The sequence below is a fragment of the Sminthopsis crassicaudata genome, chromosome 3, assembly GCF_048593235.1.
Source record: "Sminthopsis crassicaudata isolate SCR6 chromosome 3, ASM4859323v1, whole genome shotgun sequence".
In the NCBI taxonomy this organism is placed as follows: domain Eukaryota; kingdom Metazoa; phylum Chordata; class Mammalia; order Dasyuromorphia; family Dasyuridae; genus Sminthopsis; species Sminthopsis crassicaudata.
The window spans coordinates 56,082,220-56,104,720 of NC_133619.1; the positions used below are offsets into that span (position 1 = coordinate 56,082,220).

The window sequence follows — 22,501 nt, forward strand, 5'->3', positions numbered from 1 at the left end:
AGCCTCAGTTTTCTCATCTGTAAAATAGGGATAATAATGGCACCTACCTTACTGAAAGGATCAAATAGGACAACCCATGTAAAGTGATTCTTAAAACTTAAAGCCCTATATAAAAAGTGTTAGTCATTGTTAATGGTGGTAGTCCATATTCAAGTCCTCCATCTCCAAAGTCAACTTAAGGGTCCAAGGTTTAAGTGCTTGTCTTACATATGTGCACATTATCTTAGCATAATAAAACATGATGGAAACTGTGGTTATTATATTGGTTCTTATCCCGGCCTGCTCATTTCTCTTTGCATCATTTCAAGTGAATCTTCTCAGCTTTCTCTGAAGCCATGTCCTTCATTATATCTTACAAAATAGTATTCCATCCATTCATATATCATAATTTATTCTTCCATTCCTTAATTGATGGGCATCCTCTTATTTTCCACATCTTGGCCATTATACATACACATACACGTGCACACACATAAAAGAGCTTCTATCAACATATTTTAAAAGTATAAATTCTTCACCTGTTTCTTGTTATTTTAGGGCTATTAGTCTGGTAGTGATATTGCTGAGTCAAAGAACATGAATAATTAATAACTTTGATGGTTATAATTCCAAATATTTTTTTCAGAATAGCTGTAAAAATTCACATCTTTACCAAGTGTCTTCCTTTGATTCCCTCCTTCCTCTCAAGACCCTTACAAGGAAAAGAACCAGAAACTACCGTGTATTAACTATTTTTCTACTGACATAGTCACAACAGCTATCACAACAGCTAGACACTATTCTCTGAGCTATTCACTTATCCACTCCCACTATTGCTCAAGATAAAAAAAAGTCATTATTTTCTCATTTTATTTCTTAGCCTTAATCTAGTAGCCTTCTACCATATAATATAGCTTTACTTTTTATACCAAAAGAAATTGCCCAGTAAAGACATTTGGTAAATAGTATGCCTTAAAGAAGAGCTTTATTGAGAAAGATTTCCCTTCGTTTAATCCAGACTTTTTATGTGAACCACAATTGTTTTTCTTGGACCTTCAACTAAGTCAAAATGGAAAAAACAAGTCCAAGTCCAGATTTTTAAAAACCTTTCCATTAATTGACTTCCATTTGCATTGATAATTCAATTCATCAAACATTTATTAAGTTTGATATACTGGATACAGGGTACAGTGCTATATCCTGGGTATACAGAGATAAAACCAACAACAGTCCCCAAACTTAAAGAGCCTATATTCTTCTGGGGCTGAGGGCTTGATGGGATATAGCATTTAAACAGATAAATGGTTATAACGGAATTTGAGGAGAAAGAAAATATTGACATCCCAGAGAACCAATAAAGACTTCCTGCAGGAAGTCATATATTTGTACCAAAGCAAGAAATGAAATTCCAGGTTTAGGGAATAGTTTTAGTCTAACCATGAGACTAGACAGCACAATGCATAAAAATGAACCAAGTGAAATTATATCTTGGATAATAGGCTGGGCCAAATTGAAATGTTGTAAATACTAAGTTAAAAAGCTTATAATTTATCTAAAAAGCAACAGGAAGAGAATTTATCTAGTAGTGAAGTAACAGCTATCTAGAAAGGCAAACATGGATGTGAAACAGGGTATGAAATAGAATAGTAGCCCTAGTTGTTTCCAGAGAGTTTTTCTACTATCATCCTCTAATTTAAAGATTAAAGAGCTATCATCAAAGACTTTAGATGAATTTTAAATGATGATAAAATAATATAATGGTATAGCTATGAATAAAATTCTTAATTTCTATTTTTATCCACTTATTTGTAGACCTTACCTTACTTTCTGCCACCAAGGCATCAACCCTTACCAGCTCATTGCTTGTTCTTCAGTAATTTTTCAATCATGTTTGACTCCTCATAATGCTATTTTCCTTGCATAAATACTGATTTGCCATTTCCTTCTCCAACTCATTTTATAGATGATATTACTGAGGAAAACAGGGTTAAATGACTTGACCAGAGTCACAGAGTTAATAAATATCTTGAGTCCAAGACTAGGGCTCCATTCATTTCACCACCTAGCTGCCCCAACTTACTGATTAAAGATTTTCAAGATACTATGATTCCTAACACATGGAGAAGTGGGAGCTGTGAAAAGGGTCTAGCACAGCCAGAGTTCCGGGAATCTCCCAAAAAGTAGAGAGCAGTGTGGGCACTCTCTGGGCATAAGAATGACAAGACTGACATAGATTCTACCAGCACAAATTTACTGAAATGGAAAATGTGATTTACAGTAAAGTATGCATTGTTGAGATGGGAGCATATAGAAGTTTATTGGAATACAGAAATATTGAGGGCATGATTCTTCTTAGTGACTGCCTAGAAGACATATCCACTCCTTCAACAAACTCATTTGAATTGGCAGAAACAAATGTGTGACATGCTTTACAGTGGGCAAAGGAAAAAGATTCATTGATTTGTCAAAGATAAGTTTCTCCAGAAGATGCAATCATCTATGAAGATAAATTCACCAAATACAAAACTGTTTCTAGCATCCTTCACCATGTTTCTGAGCTGTTAGAGTACACCAAAGATGAGCAGTTTGAGAGTCTGTACCAGAGAACTACCTCAGTCATTCTTGACAAGGGTAAGAGTCCAGGATGTAGTGCCTATCCTGTATTTAAACATGTAGTCTCAGATCCTTAAGTCCCACATGGACTGAATTTGAATGAAGATGAAGAGTGAATACTGATGGATAATATAAATAGGTACTTGACACCATAAGCTGTCAAAATTTGAGCTGTTATTGAAGGGGCTTGTTGTGAATATATTGATGCTGTAAAAAAGTTCTGAGATTAGGTCTGAATTGTTCCACAGAAAGCATGCCCATCAAAATTAACCTGATAGCACCTCCATGATATGTGATGACTACTACAACCTAGAGAGAACAAAAGACCTGTTTTTTTTCCCCTAAAACAGCTATGGCTGTCGTAAAAAAAAGATTTAGGAAAACAGAGGTCTCTTCAGTGTTCTGACAGAGTCCAGTGTGGTCACTGACACAGATGAAAGTGAGTTTGTAAAGCAACTGGAGAAGCTTGAGAGGGAAAACACTGAAGCAGATGGATATAATGATGCTGAGGAAATGTAAGCCATAGGGAAAGATTACTTTTTGGGAAGAGCAGTCTTAGTGACTACACCTTTCTGGCTTAGATACTTTAGAAACTTGAAAGTTTTCCAGTGTTGAAAACTTCAAAACTGACCCACACTTAACACCACATGCTAAGATAAGATCAAAATGGGTCCATGATTTAGGCATAAAGAACGAGATCATAAATAAATTAGAGGAACATAGGATAGTTGACCTCTCAGAGTTGTAGAGGAGGAAGGAATTTGTGACCAAAGGAGAACTAGATATCATTATTGATTATATCAAATTAAAAAGCTTTTGTACAAACAAAACTAATGCAAACAAGATTAGAAGGGAAGAAACAAATTGGGAAAACATTTTTACAGTTAAAGTTTCTGATAAAGGTCTCATCTCCAAAATATACAGAGAATTGACTCTATAAAAAATCAAGCCATTCTCCAATTGATAAATGGTCAAATGATATGAACAGACAACTTTCAGATGATGAAATTGAAACTATTTCCACTCATATGAAAGTGTTCTAAATTACTATTGATCAGAGAAATTCAAATTAAGACAACTCTGAGATATCACTACACACCTGTCAGATTGGCTAAGATAACAGGAACAAATAATGATGAATGTTGGAGGGGATGTGGGAAAACTGGGACATTAATGTATTGCTGGTGGAGTTGTGAAAGAATCCAACCATTCTGGAGAGCAATCTGGAATTATGCCCAAAAAGTTATCAAACTGTGCATACCCTTTGATCTAGCAGTGCTACTACTGGGCTTATATCCCAAGGAAATACAAAAGTAGGGAAAGGGACCTGTATGTGCCAAAAAGTTTGGGGCAGCTCTTTTTGTAGTGGCTAGAAACTAGAAAATGAATGGATGTCCATCAATTGGAGAACGGTTGCGTAAATTATGGTATATGAATGTTATGGAATATTATTGTTCTGTAAGAAATGACCAGCAGGAGGAATACAGAGAGGCTTGGAGAGACTTACATGAACTCATGCTGAGTGAAATGAGCAGAACTAGGAGATCATTATACACTTCAACAACAATATTATATGAGGATGTATTCTGATGGAAGTGGATATCTTCAACATAGAAAAGATCTAATCCAATTCCAATTGATCAATGATGGACAGAATCAGCTACATTCAGAGAAGGAACACTGGAAAATGAATGTAAACTGTTTGCATTTTTTGTTTGTCTTCCCAGGTTATTTTTACCTTCCGAATCCAATTCTTCCTTTGTAACAACAACAACAACAAAATTCGGTTCTGCACATATATATTGTACCTAGGATATACTATAACATATTTAATATGTATGTGAATGCCTGCCTTCTAGGGGAGGGGGTGGAGGGAAGGAGGGGAAAATTTGGAACAGAAGGGAGTACAAGGGATAATGTTGTAAAAAATTACCTATGCATATATACTGTCAAAATATAATTATAAAATTAATTTAAAAAAGAAAAGACAACTTCAAAACTGAGTATTTTCTATTTTCAAATATTTAAATATCTCAAAATACTGGCATGGGAATTGCCCTACCAACAATAATCATAGATTTTGGATTGGATTACCAAAGAAAGTTGGATATTTATTAGGGTTGTACTTTATGATTATGACTCCATTTGAATTAAGTGGATATTCAATGCATTATACAGCATTTGTTTTTATAAACTTTTCTCTAAGCTCAGCTGTCTTCATTTAACCAGGTGAATACTTATACTCATATGAAAGAATTCTCATAAAATTTAAAGATTAATTGTAGAGTTTCCTGATATTTTAAAAAATCACTATCTTACTAAATTACCATAAGGTTATTCAGATTTAATTGTAAACCAACAAACAAATGGAGAAAAGTCTAAAATTAAAATATTTTCCCTAGGAACATCAAGATTTCTATACCTGAAATATAATGGGAAAATTCTCAAAGAGAACAGAAATCAAGGCATCTGTTGCATTTAGTTTGAATGAATTTAGTTTGACTTCAAATTTAGTTGAATTAAGTTAGAATGAATCAGTACAAGATTCCATTTTACATTACATTATTCTTCTTCCCCATTTACAAAATTTGATTTGTGTAAGAAATAATTCATCAAACATCCAGCCAGCTTATCTAATAAGCATGTAGTTCATATGGCCATCTTCAAAGAGAAGTCTGCACATCTTTTTATGAAGAGATCCTGACAACTAAATTGACAATATTTGGAGATAATGACATCATCATCATCATCATCATCATCATCATCATCATCATCATTTATATAGGGATTTAAGATTTACAAAGCAATTTACAAATATCATCTCAACAACAGGGGACAGGTATTATTTTTATCCTTATTTTCCCGATGATGAAACCGAGGAAGACCAAAGTTAAGAAACTTGTTTAGCAAGCATGTGAGTTAAGATTTGAACTGAAATCTTCCTGAATCCAAGCCCAGCCCTTGATCTGATGAGCGTAGGCTATATCATGACTCAATGATATGAGTTTCACTCTTTAGACATTAATTTGTGTAATTATAGGTCCTGCTCTATCAAAATGAACTTATTTGTTTTTAACTTTTTGATTATAATGAATATAGTATTCCCTCAAGATTCATTATAGTCACAGTGAAGTTGTGGTTCTTTTCAAAGTATACTGATTCCTCAAACTCACAAATAACAATAAAAACATAAAACAAAACAAATATGAAAACAAAATTCTTTATGGCAACCATTTCCACATCAGGCTATAAGAGGATATCCAACATCATTGTAAATATGTTAATTGCTTAATGAAATGGAAACATATCATTGAGTGGGGTTAATTGGAGAGACAATACATGTCCTTATTATACTCTACCGAAACTCAGGAATGAAGAGGGCATTTCATCATAAGGTATAGGTGATTAATAAAGCCATTCTCATTTAGTTTTGATAATTTATCAAGGATCAGAACTTCTTAATGTTTATATATATATATATATATATATGGAGAGTAGTAACTATATCCTTAACACTTATCACAGTATCTGGAACATAGTAAGAACTTATTAAATGTTTATTTACTCAACTTGACAAGTAAGTGACAGTTGAAGTTAGCCTGAAGATATGTTCCATTCACTTTTAAAGTCAATTGACCTTATTTTATTTTATTTTCTCAAAATGGTATATGAGAACAGATTTGGGGGGGGGAAGATTTTTTTTTTTTTTACTTTTTTTTCTTTTATTCAAGTCTTCTTGTACAAAACGACTGATAAGGAAATGTTTTACATAATTGCATATCTAGCATATTTGATAGATTACCATATCAGGGAGGGAGAAGAAAGGGAGAGAGGAAGGGATAGAATTTGGAACTCAAAACTTTATATAAAATGCATTTAAACAAATAACTATTGATCAAATTCTGATGGACGTGGCCCTCTTCAACAATGAGATGAACCAAATCAGCTCCAATAGAACAGTAATGAACTGAACTAGCTACACCCAGCAAAAGAACTCTGGGAGATGACTATGAACCACTATATAGAATTCTCAATCTCTCTATTTTTGTCCACCTGCATTTTCTATTTCCTTCACAGGCTAATTGTATACTATTTCAAAGTCCGATTTTTTTTTGTACAGCAAAATAACTGTTTGGACATGTATACATATATTGTATTTAACTTATACTTTAATATATTTAACATATATTGGTCAACCTGACATCTGGGAAAAGGAGTGGGGGGAAGGAGGGGAAAAGTTGGAACAAAAGGTTTTGCAATTGCCAATGCTGAAAAATTACCCATGCATATATCTTATAAATAAAAAGCTATAATAAAAAATAACTATTGATCAGAGAAATACAAATTAAGACAACTCTGAGATACCACTACACACCTGTCTGATTGGCTAGAATGACAGGGAAAAATAATGATGAATGTTGGAGGGGATGTGGGAAAACTGGGTCATGATACATTGCTGGTGGGACTGTGAACAGATCCAACCATTTTGGCAAGCAATTTGAAACTATGCTCAAAAAGTTATCAAACTGTGCATACTCTTTGATCCAGCAGTGTTTCTACTGGAATTATATCCCAAAGAGATCTTAAAGAAGGGAAAGGGACCTGGATGTGCAAAAATGTTTGTGGCAGCCCTTTTCAGAGTGGCAAGAAACTGGATTATTAATAATCCACAGAATCGAGAAAGAGCTATCAATCACTTTCCGTGTCCGGGCCGGGTGAGGTTTCCCGTGTTGTGGATGTCCATCAATTGGAGAATGGCTAAATACATTGTGATATATGAATATTATGGAATATTATTGTTCTGTAAGAAACAACCAGCAAGATGATTTTAGAGTGGCCTGGAGAGATTTACATGAACTGATGCTAAGTGAAATAAGCAGAACCAGGAGATTATTATATGCAACACAAGAAGATTATTATATACAACACAAGAAGATTATACAATGATGAATTCTGATGGATGTGACTCTCTTCAACAATGAGATGATTCAAACCATTGTCATTTGTTCAGTGATGAAGAGAGCCATCTACACCCAGAGAGAGGACTGTGGGAACTGAATGTGTGTCACAACATAAAATTCTCATTCTCTCTGTTGTTGTTTGCTTGCATTTTGTTTTCTTTCTCAGTTTTTTCTCCCTTCTTGATCTGATTTTTCTTGTGCAGGAAGATAACTATAAACATGTATACATATATTGGATTTAACATATATTTTAACATATTTAACATATATTGGACTACCTGGCAGCTAGGGGAATGGGTGGGGGGAGGAGGAGAAAATTTGAAATAAAAGGTTTTACAAGGGTCAATTTGAAAAATTATGCATGCATATATTTTGTAAATACAAAGATTTAATAAAAAATTTAAAAATGCTTTGAAAAGGGCATGTGTGATTAGGGAAGGGCAAGAAAGGAAATTAGAAAAATGTAGTCATTGAAACAGATTATGAACTTACTCTGAAAGATATATACATATTCTATAAATACATATATAAATATATACACACTCTTACATATTTATTCGATATTGATTCTAAGCAAAGCAACTATGATAGGCCCTACAGAAGACCTGTATTTTAAATAAGACAGATTCCTTGTGCTTTATAAATCAGTATGAGATAATACTGTCAGCTAGGTGGTATTATGGATGGAGTGCTAATCTGGAATCAGTTCAAATCTGGCCTCAGACACTTAGTAGCTATGTAATTCTGGGTAGATCACTTAATTTTGTTTGCCTTAGTTTCTTCATATGTAAAATGATCTGAAGAAGGAAATAGCAAAGTATTGCAATATATTTGTCAAGAAGACCTCAATTGGGAGCATGAAGAGTTCAACATGACTGAAATGGCAAACAATAATAAAAGCGTTAAAACATCAATTCAGATAATTAAATAAACAATATTATATTATATGTTCATTAGAGATTTGCCAAAAAAATTTATTTGAGGTCAAGGAACAAGTTCACTACTAACAAGAGTAATCGAGGTAGGAAAGGGCTTGAAGTTTCAAGCCTTTAGAAAAAGAGGCAAAGAAAAGGCATTTCAAGCAAAGTTATAACAGGAATAGAAACAGTGTCAAAGGATTTCTAAGCATGAGTTTGGCTGGCTTAGAGAATGAAAGAGAGAAGCATAAAATATACTTGAAAATGTGAAATGGTAGCAAATTGTCCATAGATTTGAAGTTGAGACAGTAGGGATACTGAATATCTCTCAGCAAAGGAATAGCTCTAATGACTCATGCATGAAGAACTTCCATTCTCTAATAATTTATCTTTTCAGTACAATGTAGTATCAATTCTTTTAGAAGTGATGATTTTATTTACTCATATTGCTCATTATTTTTTAAATAACTTGCCAGCATCATTAATTATTGACGTCACAACAGAATGGTAATCAAATCAGTAACTGAAGTCAACCTCTAAAAACTTCCCTATATAAGGAAATCACCATTACCACTTATTAGTAGAATGGAGAGAGGGCTCTATTTTGGACATATTTGCTTCAATGAACCCTTGAATTTCCATATTAGTTCTTTGCCCATTGCTGTTCCCTGTCTTTCGAAAACAGTTCAATTATCCATATTGCTTAGTAAAAAGAAAAGATAGGAAAAGAGAAAGAACAATTAAACACAATAGGTTTGAGTACAGGGGATCTTATACGTGTTTACCAAATTTACTAGCATCTATTCTCAAGTGAGCTTTGCTTCATTTGTTTTTTATTTGTTTGCCTGAATCACTCACTTGGACATCAAGCCAGCTGTTTGGCTACTGTGGTGTTTCATCTAGGAAAACACATTTCATTTATAAATATCTTCTCCCTACCTGTCTTCCTCATGACCTTTGTGTCTCTATTATCATAACAATGAATTAATTTTATCTCTGTGTTTTTGCAAGTACTCTCTGGGGATCAATAATGGAGCATATAGCATAATGGGGTCATCTGTTCAATCATAATTATTAGTAGCAGAGCCATAGTCAGCCTCTCGTAAATAGGACAAGAGTCCATAAATTTTGTAGGCAAAGGCAGAGTGAGGTGATATTGGGCTTAGAGATTTTCATTCTGTTTCTCTTCCTTGTTTCTTGTTTTGGTTCAAAATTTACTTCATATTCGCTTCACTAACTAAAGTAGTAAAGGGCCAAAATGACAATAACGGTGAGATCATCAACCATCTCCAAAGCTCTACCAATGTGGTAGATATTTATTTTCTTATCTTCAGCTGCTCTCATTTCCTTATATGTTAATTAATTAAGACTAAAATCTTTATACACTCTTGGGTTCACTTCTTGCTCCACTTATTTCAGGCTTGTCACCCATGACAATGGACAAAAGTTTTCTTAGAGTAAGAATATAAAAACCCTATGGGCTATGCCTTCTCCACACCTTTTTCACTCTCACAGCACTTTTCCTTCTCAAAGATTATTCTCTGCTGATGGGCTTTTTTACCAGCTGGCATATCCAGATTGATAAACAATAGGAATCTCATGTCAATGTACCATGGACTTGTGATTTTCTTGGTATGAAATCTCTTTTCATCAAGGCAAATAAAAATAGCTCACATTTACATAGTACTTTTTTTTCTAATAAAGCATTTTATGTTTTCTGTAAAGTAAGATACATCTCATTAATCTCATCTTCATTAAATACATTACATTTGATAGTTGTCAGACCTAAGAATTAGGTGTCATTATTTTCCCCATTTTACATACAAGGAAATTGAGGCTCTGAAATGTTAAGTGATTTTCCCATTGCATGTTTGCATGTCTCCATTGCATCTTATAACAGTAAATTAAAACCAAACAAAACAAACCCAACTTTCCTTATAAACCAGCTTTAAATCAAATACAGTACAGGCATCAATATATGAATGTTGATAACCCACTAATGACCTGTCAAAGAAACCATTAAGAAGATTACAGAAAAGATACTTCCTAGAGGAAGTTAGGCCCAAGAAGGTTGATACAACTAAGCCTTTTCTTTTCTTTTCTTTTCTTTTAATTTTATTTATAATTTTGACAGTATATATGGATGAGTAATTTTTTAAAATAACATTATCCCTTGTATTCATTTTTCCAAATTATCCCCTACCTCCCTCTACTCCCTCCCCTTGATGATAGACAATCCCATACATTTTACATGTGTTACAATATAACCTAGATACAATATATGTGCGTAAATCCAATTTTCTTGTTGCACGTTAAGTATTAGATTCCGAAGGTGTAAGTAACCTGGGTAGACAGACAGTAGTGCTAACAATTTACATTCACTTCCCAGTGTTCCTTCTCTGGGTGTAGTTGTTTCTGTCCATCATTGATCAACTGGAAGAGAGTTGGATCTTCTTTATGTTGAAGATATCCACTTCCATCAGAATACATCTTCATACAACATTGAAGTGTACAGCGATCTTCTGGTTCTATTCCTTTCACTCAGCAACAGTTGATTTAAGTCTCTCCAAGCCTCTCTGTATTCCTCCTGCTGGTCATTTCTTACAGAGCAATAATATTCCATAACCTTCATATACCATAATTTACCCAACCATTCTCCAATTGATGGACATCCATTCATCTTCCAGTTTCTAGCTACAACAAAAAGAGCTGCCACAAACATTTTGGCACATATATGTCTCTTTCCGCTCTTTAGTATTTCTTTGGGATATAATCCCAGTAGTAGCGGTGCTGGGTCAAAGGGTATGCACAGTTTGATAACTTTTTGGGCATAATTCCAAATTGCTCTCCAGAATGGTTGGATTCTTTCGTAACTCCACCAACAATGCATTAGTGTCCCAGTTTTCCCACATCCCCTCCAACATTCATCATTATTTGTTCCTGTCATCTTGGCCAATCTGACAAGTGTGTACAACTAAGCCTTTTCAAGCGTCTTATAAACTAGCTCCAACTCAGTACATCCAGGATAGATCATTCCAATAAGGAGGGCCTTTCAAATCTGGAGCTAAGAAAAAAGGTATTGAATGGAGAAAATGCAAAAGATTCAATAGTCTCTGAATCTGAAAATTAATTTAAAAATATAGACATGGAACACTGTTCTGTACAGATTGCAATGTCAGTTTGATCTATCTTTGTAACAGAATTACTGCTTTATTCCATGTGTATAGGGAGAAGATCCACATAAATGATTGAAATTTGCCATTCTATAGTTGATTTGGGGTATTCTATTATTCTTTCAGTTTCTGCCTATTTCATAAAGTTAGCACTATAAAGCAACTGACACCACTTCTATTTCCTTGAATTTTCCATTAGAACAATATAAGTACAGTTTGAAAACTGAAAGGGTATACTATATCAAAATCTAATTCTATTTTGCTTTGTATTACTTTAGCTACTACATAATTTTGACACCTGGGGACAATGAAATGGGATGGGCTTTCTTTCCAGTGTGATATTTCCTGATCATTCTGAAATAGAATTAACTAGCAACACTGATCATCTTAAAAGTGGTCCACCTGTTACTTTGAAATTTCAATTTCAATAATGGTCTCTGCAAAGAAAGCATTATCACTAGATCTGGCAAATGCATTTATTCTGCATTATAAAAAGAAAGGCAGGGAAATAATTTTCAGCTTCTAAATTACCTTTACAGGCAGTGATGAATCTTTGCCAGATATAAATCTGAGAAAGAGAGAAAGAAAGGAGAAAGAGGGAGAGAGAAGAGAGAGAAAGAGACAGAGACAGAGAGAGATAGATACAGAGAGAAGGAAGGAAGGAAGGAAGGAGGAGCTGGAGGAGGGGGGGAGACTTATGTAACTAGAGAACATTGAGAGGTCAAGTAACTTGTTGGTCACATTAAGTGTTGGAAGCACAATTTGAACCCAAATTTTCCTGACTTAAAGATTAGTTCCTAATCCATTCATGACACATTGCCTCTTACTGTTACAAAATACCACAATTGTCACCACACAGTTTAAAAAACTGCTATGGTAGAAGGATATTCCTAGGCTGGTTCTTCATAGTTTCCCTGTGAAATCAAGTAAGATATTTCAAATGTTCTATGAGGTCCTACCCTGAGATCCTGCATTGGGACGGAAAGCAATTTTTTTGTCTCCCATCCTTTTCTTCAAATCTCAAATTGTTAAAGAAAAACAAACAAATAAAAAAGTAGTATTTCTGTGTGCCAGGCAACAGGTGAAACATGTAGATTCATCTGAGAATATAGAGCCCCATTCTGTTTTCTTCTTTCATTATTAAATGTTATAGCCCTCTGTAATCTGTTCCCAATCTACCTTTCCATAATGACTGCCATGCCTCTATTTGAACCTTTTTATCTTAACAAATTGTTAACTTATTTATACATCTTGAAGCCTCCCATCCAGCTTATTTATACATCTTGTGGGCCTGAGATGTTCCTTCCACTTTCCTCTGCAACAGCTAACTCTACAGTTCTTTCTTCAAGGCCCAGTTCAAATTCTGACTTCTCCATAAAGTTATCCTTTAGCACAGACTCTTACTTCTGTGACCACACAAATCTGATAATAACAGCTTATGGTGAAATTACACAAATGATAAATTTTTTCTTGCTTACAATGACCATGGTCAAAGTTTACTTTATATTTCTGTCTTCTCTCCCTCCCTCCATTAGACTGTACACTGATTGAAATCAAAAACATTATAAAATTCTTTCTGTCCCTCAAAATACCTTGTATAGTGCCTTGTATACTTGTTATCATTGCTCAGTCTTTTTTTAATTTTGTCTGATTCTTTATGACCCCATTAGGGGCTTTCTTGGCAAAAAATGCTAGAATGGTCTGCCATTTCCATTGCCACTCCATTTTACAGATAAGAAAATTAAGGCAAATATGATTAAGTGATTTGTCCAGGTCATATAGCTATTAAGTGTCTGCGAACGGATCTGAACTCAAGAAGATAAGAGTTGGATTTGTAATCAGGAAGACTGGAGATTATGTCATTACTTGTCTGTGTGATTTTTAGCTAATTCCTTAACCTCTTTCAATCTTTATTTTCCTCCTTTCTACAAATAAGGATAATAAAAGCACCTACCACATAGGGTTGTTATAAGGACCAAAGGTAATTAAACATATAAAACTTTTTAATCTTTGAAACATTTTATAAATATTAGCAATCATCAGACTTACCCAAAGTCATGTAGGTCTTCTCTCCCTATTTCTAGTGAATTTTTCATGATATTACTTGTTGTCATTGGTCCTTTCTAGCGAATGGATCAAGGAAACAACATGATATATGGGAAAAAGATAAAAATACAATATTTATGGAGCTTTTAACCCCTTAAAAACTGAAAGTCATTTTTGAACAGATAAAACTAGAATGTATCTGTCCATTTCAGTCATCAGAGTCCATGATGGATATTCTCAACTCAGATATTTTTTCGAACCCCTTTTACTTAACTACCTAATTATAGGTATTTATCCTGATTTCCCTAATGACCCAGGTTTAGTCTGAAACATAAGACTGTTACTTTGGCAATGCTCACTAGTTCCAAATAATCTAGATGATAGAAAAGATTAGAGTTCTACATTTCTAAGATTCTGAGGTTCTGGGATTCTAGGCAATAGTTCAAAGACAACTTTTTTTGGAACAGAGAAGGACCAGAGATAACAATAATTAAATGCATGCTTTTATGCTATCCCACAATGGGATTTTCAAGTGCTTATTAAGTGAGACCTAGAAATCAGTAATTCAATTACATATTTATACCATAACTTTATTTTAAAAGGTTCCTTTTTTGTGGCCAATATATTCAAGTTAACTGAACTTAATTCAGTGATTTAAAAAAAAAAAAAAAGAATGGAAAAAATTAGGGACTTCTACCAGGGAGAACTAGTTAGTCATCTGAATGCATTTCAAATGTCTACTTTAAATACTTCCTCCACTTAATGAGATGTTTTTCTATTATCTTTAAAGTTTAAACAGCCAGAATCAGAACTCTTTTCCAGTAGAGAATCTTTGCTCAAAAGTCAGAAAAGATCTCAATAGTTATCTGGTAAAACCTCAGTACTTTACCTATGAGGAATCAGGTGAAGAAAGATTAGGTGAATTGTCCAAGAGCTCACATATAGAAAATTCTGTAACAAAGACATGAACAGATAAAGTCTGCCTTTTTTAGCTTTTACTGGCCTTTTATTGCCTTTTACTTAGTTATTTTAGAGTCATTTTAGTCATGTCTTCATGATGCCATTTGGATTTTTCTTGGCAAAATCACAGGAGTCTTTTTTGCTAATTCCTTTACAAGCTCATGTTACAAACTGAGATGACACTAGTAAGTGTCTGAGGCTAGATTAGAATTCAGGAAATTGAGTCTTCCCATTTCCAAACCCAGTGCTTCATCCACTGAGCCATCTAGCTGCCTAGTTAAATTGCTGCTGAATCTTAGATGTTTATTTTGTTTTTGGTTTCCAACAAAACTTTTATCTGTTAGGATGCCAATGTCTCTACTTGGTACCTGAGATCATTATTTCTAAGAAAGCAGTAAGTGTCAATAATATATAATTTTACACATTACAATGGAAGCATTGAGTTTCATATTTATTTTGTCAATAATGACACTCCTATTTAGCAACATGCCTGGAAAACCTGCCTGGAAGATGATTTCTTCTTTCTTTTTATTCTTGATCTTCTTCCTTTTTCATCTTTTTTTCCTTCTTTGTCCTTCTCCTCTTTTTCTTCTTCCTCCCCCTCCTCCTTCTCTTTCTTCTTCTTTTTCAAACTTGCAGGACACCATGTCCTTAGACATTCCAGCCCTAGTGGAGATTCAATTAAGTCTCCTCATTCCCAGCTGGCTCTTTATCCTAATGCTTCAGATTGAATATCTACATTTATTTATTTGGCTGACATCCTTGGACCATTTTTTCAAGTCCCTACTAAAAGTGTCTTCCATTCTAACTTCTCTCTTACAATGCTCTAGAGTACAAATTGTTAACACTTTATGTGTAGCAATATATATATTAGGCCCTGATTGTAATGAACCATGACAATTTCTAAATTCCTCTTTCTAGTTTTATAGCTTTTTAAATTATAGATTTATCATTCTTGATCTTTGAAAGCCCTTAATGCTTAAAAAAATTATCCCTTTACTTTCTTTAGACTTTGGCACATTTGTAACACCCTAATTTAAAGTTGTCATGTAATTAGCATGTATATTTGATCAAATGAATGTTAATATAGATTTCATTTCAGCCCTCACTATTAGACTCTGCTTAATCTTATTTCAAGATGTTTGTTCTCTGTGAGGGGCATTGTTGTATGACAGGGAGAGAGCAAGTCTTAGGACCAGAAAGAATTGATTCAATCCAATCTCAGAAGCATATTAGCTGTGTGATTCTAAACAAGTCACTTAACATTTCTGTAATTTTAAGGGAATGTTTAAAACTACACATTATAGAAAATTTGATAATCTGCACTAGTAAAAGGAATTTCCTTCCTAGGGTTACATACAACAATGTTGTCAAACTCAAATAGAAACTGGTGACACTGAAACATTCATATAGATTGCTAGGGGCTGCACATTGATTCACAAAAACAACATATTAACATTATTTATGGTTTGCTTTATTTTAATTTTTTGCTGAATGTTATTCAATCTTTAGAAAACTGTCTAATATTTCTAACATTCATTCACCAATGTGTTATAACTCTGGGGAAAGAAGAAAGGAAGGAAGGAAGGAAGGAAGGAAGGAAGGAAGGAAGGAAGGAAGGAAGGAAGGAAGGAAGGAAGGAAGGAAAGAAGGAAGGAAGGAAGGAAGGAAGGAAGGAAGGAAGGAAGGAAGGAAGGAAGGAAGGAAGGAAGGAAGGAAAAGAGGAAGAAAGGAAAAAAGGAAGAAAGGAAGGATGGAAGGAAGGAAGGAAGGAAGGAAGGAAGGAAGGAAGGAAGGAAGAAGGAAAAAAGAAGGAAGGAAGGAAGGAAGGAAGGGAAAGGGAGGGAGGGAGGAAGGAAGAAGAAAAGAATGTGGAAAGGAAGAAGGAAAAGTAAAAAGGAAAGAGGAAGAAAAGAATGAAGGAATGAAGGAAGGAAAAGGAAGGAATGGAGGGAGGAAGAGGAAAAAGAGAGGGAGAAAGGAATGAAGGAATGAAGGAAATTTCTGAAGCAGTCTAGAGAAAGATAACTTGAAATTAATTTTTTTCACAGTTTGTTCAAAATGCCTTCCTGAAAAAGTTCTCTGATTCTCTGAAGCACCTATACTACACATGAATGGGGTAAGGGGTTAGCACCCAACACTTCAGGGAAAAGTTTAGCTGGTAAATTATTTCTGATGTTGATGGCACCAAGATATATTGCTTAAATAAATCCTATGGATTGTGATTTTCTTTTATTATTGCTGAAGAAAAAATGAGGAATTCCAGTAGCTTTGGATTATGTGCTATTTTACATAAATCAATAATATATGATAGAGTTTTACAGTAAATTGCTCACATCTTGGAAGAACACTAATAATTTTTGCCTGCCAACATAGGCAATATATAGGGTTGAATTTACTTCTTAGGATCATATACGTAAAAATATGAGAATGTTTCAGAAGACATGAATTCTGCTCTATGAACATCAGCTTTCTCATCTTTCAAATTGTCCTGTTGGCGTATATAATTTTAAGATCCCTTCCATTAATTGAAATTCTATGGATCTAGTCTAATCCCTTTCATTTTTAAATATGAAAAATGAGGTTCACAGAGGAAGAGTAACATGCTTGAGCTAATAAAGTTGATAAGAAAAAAAGCTAAGATCTAAAAGTCATTTTTCTGATTTTATATCCAGAGTTCTTCCTAATGGACCATGCTGTTTGCTGAGTACTACTGCACCTATTTCTGTAAATGTACTTTGAAAAGGTAAAAGCTTGCTCCATTCCACTAGATGGCATAGGTCATAGAATGGGGGGGGGCAATTGTTAGTAAGAAAAAATACATGAAATTCTATCAGAAATAATTGAAAATTGCTAATACAGTCAATTTTGTATTAGATTTCCCTACTTCTTATTACTAAAGGGACTTTACTTAAACAATGAAAGTTAAAAAAAATTTTTCTTTTTTCTTCCAGACCATAGTCTCTGATCTAGAAGAGTGACTTGTGACATATACAGTTTGTGTTCCACATCCCATAATAACTTAGACCAGTCATTTTCAAATTAAATATATATATATATATATATATATATATATATATATATATATATATATATATATATATATATTGAGAACCTCCCAAAGACCTTGGTTTATGGTGAAGAAATCTATCAATAATTCTATCAATCTATCATTAAAATTAAACTATCTTAATATTATTATGAAAATACTTTTGACCTCATGGACCTTCATTGGAGGACCTCAGGGACTTATAGGTGTTTTGGATCACTAGCCCTGTAAAAATAAGGGTTTATCTTATTTAATCTATTTGGTCTCCTAGGACATGGAGCAGTACTCAGCATTTGGTAAGTGGTTAATAAATGTTTGATGAATTGTGGGTGGGGGGTTTAAAAAGCATCATTAAGAATAAATTTCAGGAGTGAGACATAGTAATTTAGTCATCTATATAAAAATTCAGCTAATATTAAAGCCAAAGAACAAATACCCTAGAAAATGAAACAATAAAAAAGCATGATGGCAACAAATTGCCTAACAGCAAAAATAATGATCTCAGATCTGAACCCCAGTTTCTAGGTAACATGAATTTGACAATACTAAAACTGTTTCTTAACAAATAAATCAATTAATTACTAAGACTCCTGTTTATTGGATTTTATATGATTTCAGATTTATTTAAATGAAGAGCTTAGATAATATAACCCAGAAATCATTGTAATGTTTGATTTATTGGTACTGACTTTCTAGTGGATACAGATAAAAATATAGTTATCTTTTATTAATTGTACATTCTCAATGCAATTTAGACTTTCCCATTTTTGGTTATTTCTTCAAGCATGAAAAGAGCAGAATTCTGATGAGTTACAACAGTCTGCTGGAGGTGGGATTTTGGCAAAAAGATGTGTTGCAAACAGGTCCAGAATTTTCTGGCATGCAGAATATAGTTGAACCATCCCCAGATTTCATGAGTAACCCAAACATGCTTTAAGAAAGCCATTTCCATATAAGAAATATAGCCTATTATCAAGGCCTACAAATTTTTTTTAAAAGACAGATTTCTATATGGACAAGCTATAGTATATGGATATAAGAGAAGAAGATGGGAAATCTTTGCCTTTTCATTGTATCAATTCTATGTTATTGTCAAAAGTAGAAAAATCCCAGAAATAGCATTCCTTGATGCAGCCTGTCTATACAAGCATCAAAAACAAATATTCAAGACCATCCTTTTTGTATTATACCCTGCCTAATGATATATTTCAATACCTTAGAAATATGAGAACATATCACTATGGGTATTCCCTTTGGTGAGAAATCACAACTCTTTTATACTATAGAGGGATATCTTGGTGCATTGTTGTGACTCAAAGAATTTATGATATGGTGACTAATCCTGTGATATTAGCTAAGCGAATTCACAGTTGGCTGGACCTTTTGATCATTGGACCCATAACTATGGATCTTGGAAAGGACCTTATAGATCTTTCATTCCCTATCCTGAGAGAAAATTGAATAGAAAAGCATTTATTAGCACTTACTGTCCTTTGAACACAGTGCTAAGCAGTGGAGATTCAATGAGGAAAGTCCAGTATTATTGGTATCTGAATGCCATTGGCAAGAATGACTCAAATAAAGGATTGTATAATAGGATCTTCAGAGCAGAAATGAAGAATCATGTTTTTAATTACAAAAATTTATTATCATACCAAGGATAATTTATTAAACAACAAAAATTTATTGCATACTTACTGTATTCCAGGTAATATGGAAGACCAGCAGAGAATACAAAAACCAAAGTAATATAATCCTAGTCATCAAGGAATTTACAGTCAAAATAGGGGAGAAAAATAAAAAAATAATCTATATAAACACATACAAAATTGTTATAAGACAATAGAACAGAAGGTCTACAAGTAGCTGATAGGACCAGGAAATACTTTTTGTAGAAAGTGGAAACTCAATTGAGTCTGGAGAGAAACTGAAACGCTAAAAAATGGAGGTGAGGAGAGTGTAAATTCCAGACAAAGAGGGCCATCAATGCAAAAGCACTGAGACATATATGAGGGACAATCATAATACCAGTTTGTGCAGTAATGTTCACAAAGGAGAATAATGGGTAATATGAAAGAAAAAGTTGACAGGGAACAATTTGCAAAGGACTATCAATGGCAAAAGTTGGAATGAATTCCATATATCCATATAAAGTTAGGATTAATGTAAAGAACACCTGGTTTTGTGGTCTTCTGTATGATTTTCAAAGATAATATTTTTGGAAGTTCTTCTCCTTTCTCTAACCAATTCCAATTCTGTATGTTCTGCAAGGACAGGTGCAACTGTTATCATCTCTAAGAAATCTGCTCTTACTGGCTTTATTAAGTGGTGGCTCATTTGGATTTTGTTCTTTTTGGTTTCTTTCAATAACTATGTAGGTGATCCATACCATGCTATGAACAAGTAATAGTGATTGGAAGGGTAGCTAGGTGGTATAGTGGATAAAGCACTGGGTCTGGAGTCAGGAAGACGTGAGTTCAAATTCAGCCTCAGATGTATACTAATTGTGTAACCATTCACTTACCTCTGTTTGTCTCAGTTTCTTTATTTATAAAATGAGCTGGATAAAGAAATAAAAAAACTACTTCTGTATCTTAGCCAAGAAAAACTCCACATGGGGTCAAGAAGAATTAGATGTTACTGAAACAATTGAACAACGATAACAGCAAGTGATTTGAAGATTAACCATGGAGTTAGGAAGACTAGCATCAAATTCTGCTTTATCATATTGCCAATTGCACTCTATCAAGCCTCAGACTTGAATCACTTGCTATTTGTTCTCCTTGACATGTGTTGCTATATGAATGTGGAGAAAATCATAAGACCATTTTGAGTATGTCCATACAACCTCAACTGCTGCTGTAAAAGCCTGCTATGCTTCCTTTATCACCTCACTGTCCTATTTTCCATAGTGGTAAATCTTTTTCTACATTTTTTCATCCCTCCTCAAATCTCCCATGGTTTCTCCCTTCCTCTACCTTTTCAAATCAGAACCTTATCTCATATTTTACCAAAATAATGATGATATTTAGTTATAGTTACTTTTTCTCTCCTGTCATGTCACTTAGATGTCTTCTGCCAGAATCTCTTACTTCACTCCTGACTCACATGAAAAGGTAGCCTTACACCTGGTCAAAAAAAACTGATCTACTTGCAAAAATAATTGCATTCCATCTAATATCTCCAATAGATTTCCTGCCTCTGCCATCCCTACTCTATTATTTATGTTCAGTCTCTTTCTGTCTATTGGTTCTTTCCCTGCTAGTTAGAAACATGTCCACATCCCCCCATTCTCAAAAATCCCTCAATGGATCCCTTCCTTACTATTAGCTACCATCCTATATCTGCTCTGATTTTTGTGACCAAAGTCCTTGAAAAAGCTATCCAAAATAGTTGGTTCTATTTTTCTCTTCTCTCACTTTCTTCTTAATTCTTTATAATCCATATTTCAAACTCATCCTTCCACTGAAATTGTTGTCTCCAAAGTCATCATTGAGGTCTTATGATAGAGAGAACCATCTGTATCCAGAGTCAGGACTGTAGGGACTGAATGTGGATCACAAAAAAGTATTTTAAGTTTTGTTGTTGCTGTTTGCTTGATTTTTGTTTTCTTTCTTATTTTTCCCTTTTTGATTTGATTTTTCTTGTGCAGCATGATCAATGTAGAAATATGTTTAGAAGAATTGCACATGTTTAACATATATTGGTTTACTTGCCATCTAGGGGAGGAGGTAGGAGAAGAGAGAAAAAATTTGGAAGACAAGTTTTTGCAAGGGTGAATGTTGATAATTATCTATGCATGTGTTTTGAAAATAAAAAGTTTTATATATAAAAAGATTTAAAAAATTAAAAAAATATATAAAAATACTGTAATGGTAACAAAAAACAAATTACTATTGATAGCTTAATCATCCAAGCCAATGGCCTTTTCTCAATTCACATTCTTCTCAAGCTATCTGTAGCATTTGATACTGTTTGTCATTTTTCTCTACAAAATTCTATACTCTAAGGTTCAGGGAAATTTCTTTCTTATGGTTTACCTCCTAACTATTGGACTACTCTTCAGTTTTCTTTGTTAAATACTCAACTAGCTCTCTCCTTTCAACCATTGGCATCATACAAATTATTTTTTCCTCCGCTCTTTTCTTCTCCTTTTATACTACTTCACTTGGTGATCTCATTAGATATTATTGAAAATCTCTCTATGCTGATGATAGTCAAACTTATCTATTTTGGCCTACTCTCTCTTTTGACCTTCCAATCTCTTACCACCAACTCCTTTTTGGACATCTCAAATTGGATGTCCAATAAATATCTTAAACTTAATATGTTGATAATAAAAATCATCTTTTTTCCTAATCTCTCCCTACCTCCTACTTTCCCTATTACTATTAAGGGCACCACCAACTCCCTAGTCCCCCAAGCTCACCCTCAATCCTTTACTATCTCCCACTTCTCATATTCAACCTACTCTACCCTTCTTTTTTAACAAAAAAATCCTGGCACAAGCCCTTATCACCTCATGCCAGGGGTATTACAATAATCTTGTGGATCTGCCTTTTTCAAGTCTCACTCCAGTCTAATGCATCTTCTTTAGTCAGCTGCCATAGCAATTTTCCTAAAACATAGGTGCAACCATGTCATCTCCTTCTCAATGCCAGTGGTTCCTTATCAACTCAAAAATCAAATATAAAATCCTCAGTTTTTCATTTAAAACCCCTCATGCCCTAACTTCTGCCTTCCTTTCCAGAATGTTCACATCTTATTTCCTACCATTTATGCTTCAATCCAGTGACACTGGTT

General features: G+C 33.9%; 1 protein-coding gene and 1 pseudogene across 2 annotated transcripts in view; one reads left to right on the forward strand and one right to left on the reverse strand.

Annotated features, from left to right (window-relative positions):
* NYAP2 (neuronal tyrosine-phosphorylated phosphoinositide-3-kinase adaptor 2) overlaps positions 1-22,501 on the reverse strand; it is a 322,006-nt gene that overhangs the window by 234,890 nt on the left and 64,615 nt on the right. The gene's annotated exons all lie outside the window — the stretch shown is intronic.
* On the forward strand, positions 1,595-3,111 carry LOC141559571 (eukaryotic translation initiation factor 2 subunit 1-like; annotated as a pseudogene).